We start from the raw sequence: 11,448 nt of genomic DNA on the forward strand, positions 1-11,448 counted from the left end.
ACCCAAATTTGTTCACATACATGTTATTAAACACATTTAGACACAAACTCATTAATCATTAACACGATTTCATATCAAAATTGGACCAAATTATCAAGAACATAAAGTATAAAAAGTTCACTTTTAATTTGATTAAAAACTCATAATTTGTTGTTGTTACCTGAGATTTGATTCCAGAAACACGTTTTGATTATCACAAGGATGCTAAAAGTACAAGTGATTTTGATTTAACAATCCAAAATCAAAGGATGAATTTTGTGTGTGAAAATGTGGCTGCACTATGTGTTTTAGTGTGAGAAAGTAGAGAGAAGAAGAGAATGAATAGTGTTGTGACTTTTCTCTCTAAGTTTCCATCTTTTTCTATATATACATTTCCATATTTAATGAACCCAATAAATGCAAGGACCATTTGCGAACGTTTTGAACTAGGACTTTAATGAACATGAACGTTTATGAACCGAACTTTAATATTTCATTGTACATAATTATGAACTCGTCATATCAATCAAGATTTAAGATCAAATTGACCTTCATATAAGCACATAATTGAGGTCTAAAGCACGTCAAGAACTTAATCAAATTGAACTGTCTGGCCGTTCTAGTGGCGAAAGTACGTTTCAAGAACTTAATTAGAACATTTCTAAGACGGTTGTTACACCCCTTCTTCTAGGATCCTCACCCTACATATATATATATATATATATTAAATTTATTAATTAATACTGTGTTTATTCGTATGTACTTCATTGTAGATATTGCACATTTTGTTCTTTCATAAGATTGTGTTTATGCATGTGTGTATATGCGATATGTGCTAAAAACCTGAAATTCGTAGCTCAAATTTCAAAATAGTACTAAAAAAATCAGCCCCTACAATCTTGGTGTAAATTAAGCTTTCGGCTTATCTAATACCCTACCATGATGAAAAGGGCTATTTTGAAGCTACTGTCACTAGTTTTGATTGTTAAAGCAAAATTTATAGTGCGAAAAGCGGATTTTGTTAGGAATGACTTTTCCACAAGCTTAAACTAGATTAATATCCGGTCGTTAACCGGATTAGACACAATTCTTAAAAGTACACAAAACATGTTCAAGTAAAATACCCGTACCTAGCTCGGGTCATGGTTATTAAAAAAAAACTACATGTCACATTATACAAGTTAAAAATGAGAAACAAAGTAAACATGAAATTAATAGTATTTATAAAATAAAAAAAAAGTGAGAAACGAATAATCTCTATATTAAATAAAACAAGATTGTTATGACATAAGCATTTTTAAAAAATAATTTATTTGTCATCTCTATATTTTTTCTTAGAGATTTGTTTTTTTTAAACTTATTTGTGATGTCATAAAACACTTTCCTTTTTAAATTTCATTTTATTCTTCTTATTATTATTATTTATGATCTTTTAAATTTTTATTATCTAAATAGATTTATCATAACAGACTTTTAAGTTGTCTACATATTATACGGGTTAATAAGCTAAATATATTTATTTGAAACATAAAGTATATTATTCAAAGGTTATGAGTAATATATTTATGTTTGTTGTTTCCGCACAATTAGTATGTTTGATAAAAAAAACTTGAAGATAGCTATATGCATTTTGATTATTAAAACATAAAAAATGTACGTTTTCGTAAGTTATCACATAGGTATTTAGGAATAGGCCCGATTAATATTCTTGTAATTTCAATGATGAACATATTAGTATGCCGGGTTGAAGCCGGGTTAATTAACTAGTCTAGGAAGTAATACAAAATTTGAACTTTCTAGTTTTGTAAACACTCACTAAACACCACATTTTCGTTTTCCAAAATTCTACGCTTATCGTAAGCAACATCTTTTGAAAGATAAGGGCGGGCTTCTCTAAAGAAGTGTGCATAATTAGAAACTTCGCAAAATAAGAGTATTGTTACAACATATAGTTATTTGAAATTATAGTCTAATTAATAAATGATCGTACATATTTGCTCTCAAAACAATATCACGCATCATGTTTCAATATGAACATGCCACAATATAACATAGTGAAGAAAATATTGTACATCTTTCAAGAGGACAATGTCATCCAAGATAACAAATTCATCATCACATCATAGTTCAAATTCGTCTATCTACTCATCATCTGAATTGTCTATCACGATCACAGTGTCCCATTTCTAGTTCTTTAAGTTATCTTCATGTTTTTGTTTTTTCATTTGTTCAACATCCTAAAAATGGAGTAAATAATTAGTCACGTTATATATGAATCATCATACTTTTCAACATCCTGCTCGTTAGATTCTTGTTTAGACTTAAAAGAATCGACAAAGGACTTATTTCTTTTATTAGATTCTTGACATAAAACCTACAAACTCACCAACCTTTGTGTTGACACGTTTTAGTATACTTTTCAGGTGCTCAGGTTAATCAGGGATAAAGATTGCTATGCTAGACTGGACTTCGGAGATTAGTGTTCCTTATTTATCGTCAGACTTTAAGGCTACATGCCTTGGATTATTTCTTTATGGACTTGTCTGTAATAAGCTATTTTAGCACTGTTATGACTTTGAACTCATGTATTTGGGAATATATTTATTATATTCTATTTCATTTAGCAGTATCTATATAATTCCATGTCGTGCTGTACTTTTCATGACACCTCATGTTTCCGCCAATGGTGGGGTGTTACAGCTAAACCAATCCAAAGGATCGGTTACCCATTAAACGTACCAACAATACCACAACACCACACAAGATCGATTGAACAATGAACTATGAACCAAAGGCTGGCCAGGACGATCTTGGGCTCAAGATCGTCCCACCAGGATCGTTTTAGGTGCCAAACACGGCTGAAACAAGAACAAGGTCATTGCACAAAGATCTAGATCGAATCCAGGACAAGTTAGAACATAAAACTTGTACATATATGCATATTAACATTAACCAATAACACTTTTAATGCTTTTCAAGATCAAATAACACATGAACAAGTCATAACCTCAAGAACAAGTTTACTTTCACTTTCACAAAATGAGTTTTGTAAATTAAAACATGTTATGACCCAAATTTGTTCACATACATGTTATTAAACACATTTAGACACAAACTCATTAATCATTAACACGATTTCATATCAAAATTGGACCAAATTATCAAGAACATAAAGTATAAAAAGTTCACTTTTAATTTGATTAAAAACTCATAATTTGTTGTTGTTACCTGAGATTTGATTCCAGAAACACGTTTTGATTATCACAAGGATGCTAAAAGTACAAGTGATTTTGATTTAACAATCCAAAATCAAAGGATGAATTTTGTGTGTGAAAATGTGGCTGCACTATGTGTTTTAGTGTGAGAAAGTAGAGAGAAGAAGAGAATGAATAGTGTTGTGACTTTTCTCTCTAAGTTTCCATCTTTTTCTATATATACATTTCCATATTTAATGAACCCAATAAATGCAAGGACCATTTGCGAACGTTTTGAACTAGGACTTTAATGAACATGAACGTTTATGAACCGAACTTTAATATTTCATTGTACATAATTATGAACTCGTCATATCAATCAAGATTTAAGATCAAATTGACCTTCATATAAGCACATAATTGAGGTCTAAAGCACGTCAAGAACTTAATCAAATTGAACTGTCTGGCCGTTCTAGTGGCGAAAGTACGTTTCAAGAACTTAATTAGAACATTTCTAAGACGGTTGTTACACCCCTTCTTCTAGGATCCTCACCCTACATATATATATATATATATATATATATTAAATTTATTAATTAATACTGTGTTTATTCGTATGTACTTCATTGTAGATATTGCACATTTTGTTCTTTCATAAGATTGTGTTTATGCATGTGTGTATATGCGATATGTGCTAAAAACCTGAAATTCGTAGCTCAAATTTCAAAATAGTACTAAAAAAATCAGCCCCTACAATCTTGGTGTAAATTAAGCTTTCGGCTTATCTAATACCCTACCATGATGAAAAGGGCTATTTTGAAGCTACTGTCACTAGTTTTGATTGTTAAAGCAAAATTTATAGTGCGAAAAGCGGATTTTGTTAGGAATGACTTTTCCACAAGCTTAAACTAGATTAATATCCGGTCGTTAACCGGATTAGACACAATTCTTAAAAGTACACAAAACATGTTCAAGTAAAATACCCGTACCTAGCTCGGGTCATGGTTATTAAAAAAAAACTACATGTCACATTATACAAGTTAAAAATGAGAAACAAAGTAAACATGAAATTAATAATATTTATAAAATAAAAAAAAAGTGAGAAACGAATAATCTCTATATTAAATAAAACAAGATTGTTATGACATAAGCATTTTTAAAAAATAATTTATTTGTCATCTCTATATTTTTTCTTAGAGATTTGTTTTTTTTAAACTTATTTGTGATGTCATAAAACACTTTCCTTTTTAAATTTCATTTTATTCTTCTTATTATTATTATTTATGATCTTTTAAATTTTTATTATCTAAATAGATTTATCATAACAGACTTTTAAGTTGTCTACATATTATACGGGTTAATAAGCTAAATATATTTATTTGAAACATAAAGTATATTATTCAAAGGTTATGAGTAATATATTTATGTTTGTTGTTTCCGCACAATTAGTATGTTTGATAAAAAAAACTTGAAGATAGCTATATGCATTTTGATTATTAAAACATAAAAAATGTACGTTTTCGTAAGTTATCACATAGGTATTTAGGAATAGGCCCGATTAATATTCTTGTAATTTCAATGATGAACATATTAGTATGCCCGGGTTGAAGCCGGGTTAATTAACTAGTCTAGGAAGTAATACAAAATTTGAACTTTCTAGTTTTGTAAACACTCACTAAACACCACATTTTCGTTTTCCAAAATTCTACGCTTATCGTAAGCAACATCTTTTGAAAGATAAGGGCGGGCTTCTCTAAAGAAGTGTGCATAATTAGAAACTTCGCAAAATAAGAGTATTGTTACAACATATAGTTATTTGAAATTATAGTCTAATTAATAAATGATCGTACATATTTGCTCTCAAAACAATATCATGCATCATGTTTCAATATGAACATGCCACAATATAACATAGTGAAGAAAATATTGTACATCTTTCAAGAGGACAATGTCATCCAAGATAACAAATTCATCATCACATCATAGTTCAAATTCGTCTATTTACTCATCATCTGAATTGTCTATCACGATCACAGTGTCCCATTTCTAGTTCTTTAAGTTATCTTCATGTTTTTGTTTTTTCATTTGTTCAACATCCTAAAAATGGAGTAAATAATTAGTCACGTTATATATGAATCATCATACTTTTCAACATCCTGACGTGAGGATCTCGATGGAATTGTTGGTTGAAGGCGTATCATTTGATGTGTTGTTTGAAGCCACTTTTCCTCTTTACTTCTCAAAGAATATACATATACCTTAATGAATGTTCTGAGTAGTGTTATGCATACAAGTGTCGTATGTACTATGTATTTATATAATCAAATGTTTATGAAGTAATTGGAGGGAAGTTGTGCATATAAAATTCAAATTCCCTCAATTATCTTATTAGTTAGTTAGGGAGATGTTAAAACGTATGTGCCTAAATGTAGAATATTGTTTTGCATATACAAAATAAATCCCATTCCCAGTAGATAAGGATAAAGTAAAAATTTAATGAGCACATGCATTTTTATTCAACAAATTATAAGATGGAATCCACTTTAAATGGGAGAATTTATGTGGTGGTGATGAAGTACATTTACAATCACATGGCAGGGCCGGTCCTGTATATTCGAATCGTAAAAAAAATTTAACAAAACATAATTAGATAAATACAACTAAAATGAATTATACTAAAAGAAAACTTTTTATCTAATTAAAATATATTGTAATGAACCATAAAAAATAGTGTGTATGTGCATTTGTGGTTGCAAAGACTTTATTTACTTTTGATATAATCCATATTAGCTAAGAACTTAAATCTTGTAATTCATTTTGTCTGCTTTGAATTTTTTTAGCTCGGTAAATATAACTTTAAGAAGCTTTAGTTTTAAAAATCTTTACTTACTTCATCACCATGTCACTATTTTTTCAAAACTTCCATTAGGTTTCAAAGTTCAAATATTTCATGTTATATAAAAATATGTACTTGAATATTTAACATATGTTGTTTTATAAAAGTTACCAAAATAGATAAAGTATTTAAATATAATATGTTATTATTCAAACATATTGGATTATTATTTTATAATTTCATTGTGTATTAGAAGTATTTTTTTTTTTGTCAAAAACAAGATAAGATAAAATATAAGGTTGAAATATAAAAGAGTTTTGAAAATTAAAAGTTTATCTTGAAATGTTTGAAAATTAGAAGGTTGCAAATGAAAATGTTAAAAACTAACATGCGGTTGTTTTTTTAAGCTTCGTCTCTCTCCTGTCGACTGCAACTTCCAATTCCCCTACCCCCATTAAAGCATTATAGAAGATTTCTTTTACTCAATTTTGCCTTCTATGACTAACATATCATAGCTTTGATATCTAAATAAACATAATACAACATATTTAGCTGCCTAAATGAATCCATTATAACACAACTTGAAAACCTAAATACGTAGCTTGATGCCCGTTCCGATTGTGATGCTATGAGCTATCGCCCACTTGGCCCACCCCCAGGGTCGGCCCTGTCGCATGGACATCATTTTCAATCAGATGGACATCATTTTTATTCATAAAAAAACTATATAATCAAATGTTTATTTTGGGACCAATGAGTCAATTTTCCATTCTTAATATATTTTAGGACCGATGAGCCAAATTTATATCTATATTCTCTTATAAAGAAAAAGTTCCATTTTTATTTTAGGTAATTCTATATTATAAGAATTGCTCTTGACTTTTTATGTTTGGTCCTTAATGAATTAATTTACACTTTAAACATTTATTTTAATAAATAACATTTTAAGCCCTTATGTTCTAAAAAAATCCACTATCACAATTACATCAACCTACACCACTTGACACCGTCATAAACACGAATAATACCATCACCGACACCACTAGACCGTATTCCTCATCACCGTCGATGTATTGCGCGGATACCACGCTTGTATTTATTTATATAAGTGGCATATATTAATATATATATATATATATATATAGAGTTAAGTTATTACGAGAACTAAATATTTATCGAGAATTGCGAGAACTATTTTAAACCATTAGATGAGATTAATCAATGGCTAATAAACAATATGTATTTAAAATAATAAATAAATGATTATAAAATATAAAAGGGTAAACAAGGAATTAAAAAATGTTCTAAAACCGTAACGTCAATTCCACACGTACTCCATTAAATTCGGCATCCACAAATTGACAATTCAAATGGTTATTTGATTTCACAATTCTATAATATATTTCGGAGGATTACGATTTTTATCAATACATAATTCTAGTTTTTTAAATATTAACATAATTAATACAAACATATAGGTACATATTTTTTTTGAAAAATTTACGAGTGTACTTAAAATCAATCATATATGAATTGCGTTCACATATAAACAACTCTTATTAACACATGTGTATGATGATCTTTATGTCTAAACAACTTTTATATACAAATGTGGACGATGATGTTCACAGGTAAACAACTCTTAAAACACATATATGATGATGTTCAAATCTATACAACATTTATATACACATGTGGACGATGATGTTCACATGTTAAACAACTTTTAGAACACATATGTATGATGATGTTCAAATCAAACAACTTTTATATACACATGTGAACGGTGATGTCACATGTATACAACTTTTATTTATACATGTGTATGATGACGTTCACATTTAAATTTTTTTAATAAACTGAGACTTAATATGTAAACGAAATGTAAAAACACAATTTAAAAATTTAATATTGTGGTTTATGTTTAAAACTTTATATTATAAATTTATGAAGATTTAATAAACAATTGGCTAACTTCTTAATCTATTAAAATTATAATGATGGGTAAATAAAGTGTCAGATTTTCAATTTTATTTTTTAGGATGGTGTTATGTTCCATTTACAAGAAGAAACGTAATAATTCTTTTTATTATCATAAATATTACATTTTAATCAAACTAAATCTTTTTGAAATATACTTTATTAAATTAAGAAAAAATATGTAAAAAGAAAAGTTTTGCAAGATGCTGATTAAGTCTTACGTAGGAAAAGAATGAATAATCTTGTAAAATTTGAATAATGGGTCAAACATTATTTATGGAGATATTTAAGGGACTTATTTAATTAAATTAGTATTTATATTCATATGCTTATTAAAGTACAATATTACCCCTATCAGAAAAGGTTCTCACAATTCTTGACATTTATTTGGTTCTCATTTTACCTTTTTAATATATATATATATATATATATTAAATATATTAGTTCATATTGTGTTTCTTCGTATGTAATTCATTGTAGATATTGCACCTTTTGTTCTTTTATAAGATTGTGTTTATGCATGTGTGTATATGCGATTTTTTAATTTGTGCATCCTTTCAGTTTGTTCATATGTGCTCCCTCCCACTAATAGTATAAATTTTTTTTCATGATTAGAAGAACTATTAGGCTATTTGGTTAGATGGATTAATCATTTCTCTTGGTTATTTGTATCTACAATATATCTATATACTAGTGTTCAGGTCTATCCATTGAACAGGTAGTCTTAAAATATATTAATTAAAGCTAAAAATTGGAATTCAAATATATTAAATAGATACCGAAATCAACTTGGAAGTTTGCTAGCAGGATAGCCACTCCATCGATCAAAATACTCATAAAACTTTCCGCCCATTCACCATTGGCCGAGCCATGTATGGTAGTGCTCTGCAAATAGCAAAACAAAAAATATGGAAAAAACTGGTAAATTCTCTTAGTGTGTTTCTATGTATTTAATCCAATTTTAAAAAATAAACCTTAAACAAATTAACCATAAGAATCGAAAAAACATCTTTGCATATAGAATCCTACAAGAAAATTATTCTGGATAAAAAAGGAACCCGACCGAGAACATTCCAAACGTCGATTAAATGATTTTATCGGCTAATGCAAGAAAGATAAGAAAACAAATTCTTGATCAAAAAAGAAGTCGAGCCAAAAACCTTGCAAAGTCATCTCTTATTGTGTTAAATCCTAAACATAACGTGGATAAAAGGGTTATCTAAAGGTATTATTTAAAATTGATATCATGCTTTTCATACGATCCGAAGTATATCTGTCATACACAAACTAAAATGATGAATTGTTCTACCATGCTAAATAATCATACTAAAACATTCAACGCCATCTCAATATGTAGCATTTTCCCCTGATAAAATAGAGCGGCTAAAAAATTACATCATTAATTAACTAGTTTCAAAACAGATTCAAAATAATCATAGTCGATATATTAAAATAATCAGAATCTTACTTATAGCAAAATTTGACTTTTTATCTAAAACTTATAGAAAGATATAATCGTAAATCTTAAGTATACATCATTAATGAGCTACTTTTAAAACATAATCAAAATAACCAATGTCAATATATTAAAGTAATCAGAAAACTACTCATAGCAAATTTAGAATTTATATCTAAAAGGTTATAGAATGATATAATCGTAAATCCTAAGAGTTAATATAGGTTACAAATACAAATTTTAATATATCATATTTTGATTAGTTAAGTCATATATCACAACTTAATCAATACGAAAGCTAACGAAGAAACATATGAAAATTAACTCTATATAAATATTAAGAGTAATGATATATCAACCTAAAGATTAACCTAATAATCAACCTAAAGCTTTTATCACATGACATGTGTAATCCACTCATTATCTCTCTCAATCTCTTCCTTTGATTATGCCAAATGTCATCATCATGTACTTAGGCTGATTATTAGGTTATTTTGGTTAGGTTGATCAATCATTTTCCTAATATTAATTCCAGTATACCGTTTTTTTTTCAACTTTAGTTAAATAAAATTTTTACAGTTTCTTATATTCTAAAAGTGTAAACTATATATATAATTTGAAAAATACATACCAATTCATCAACGAATACCATCTCGAACGTTTTGATTTTCATCGGGTTGTTCCACTCCGAAACAGTCCATACATGCACAACACGGGATCGTAAATGATAGCTTCCATTTCATTATGGTAATCATTTTGTCCCATGACAAAGTACCATTTTTTCATCTCTTCAGGAGAGACAACAGAAGATGGAGGGTTAGAGATTTCAGGTTTCACATCATCATTAAACATGTCAGCTAGAGAGGCAGCAGCGTCATAGTCGCCACCTATCACTGCCTGGACTTGGGCAGGGACTTGTTCACTTAAGCATTGATGGTGAAACCTGGAAGCTTTTGACCAAGAGGTCACAATCTTCTTAAGGTTAAAAATTTCAAACTTGAGTTTTTCATTCTCAAGTTGAACCTTTTGAGTCAGCAACTCATGTGATTGAAGTTCAACGTGAACATTCTTCAACTTAATGAGTTATTTTGATTTCTCACTCAACTCTAAACTGATAGAGTTAGGTCTTGATTGAAGTACATCACGTAGAAATTCTACGAACGGAAGATCACATGACAAAGACTCAATAATTTTGGTCTTGTCCTCACCAGAAGCAAAAGGAAGAGTATGTACCTTTTTAATGGTGACATTCACCCACTGAATAGAGGAAACTTGATCTTTCGTCAGTGCATCACCATCAGCAAGTGCCATCAAGCACATGGCATCAACATACTTTTCATCATCTGACTCATCAGAGTCGGCCCAATCGTGCTCTTTAGCAACCAACCCTTTTGCTGGTGTTTTGGCCTCCTCTATTTCAGCAATCTTTTCTTTTAGCTGATAGTATTTGTTTCTGTACCCATCAACATATTTAGAGGGGTTAGATTTAGGAGCAACAGGGGTTGGAATAGAAACCTTTCATTCCTTTTGGTAATGGCCTTTTCTGCCACACCTCCAGCATTCCTCCTGTGATTTATCAACAGGGGGTTTTAAGGGAGTAACCGATTTACGGTTTTTCCATTTTCTTGAATATTTCTTTGCAGCAAGTAGGGCAAAGCTTATAAAGTCACTAAACATCTCTTGTTTTTCATCAGCGTCAAGCTCATCAACAAGAGATTGAATAGGAGCAGGAAGAGTAGAGGTGCTGGCACCATCATAGAGGTTGATGGGCTCAGCAAAAACAAGAGCAAGAGGGTCAGAGACAAAATAGGCAGACGTGCTGGTGGAGGAGGAAGTAGGACCAGCATGTCTTCGAGCTTCAGCAGCAACTTGAATATTTTGAGCCAAAGCCTTTTCTTCAAGTTGAAGAGCTCCTTAAGATCATACTCCTGGATTTGCTTGGTAGTACGGAGGATTTGTCTCAAGTTTTGCCATTTTAAAGGAAGAGAATCGATGAATTTGTG

The sequence above is a fragment of the Erigeron canadensis genome, chromosome 7, assembly GCF_010389155.1.
Source record: "Erigeron canadensis isolate Cc75 chromosome 7, C_canadensis_v1, whole genome shotgun sequence".
Classification (NCBI taxonomy): Eukaryota; Viridiplantae; Streptophyta; class Magnoliopsida; order Asterales; family Asteraceae; genus Erigeron; species Erigeron canadensis.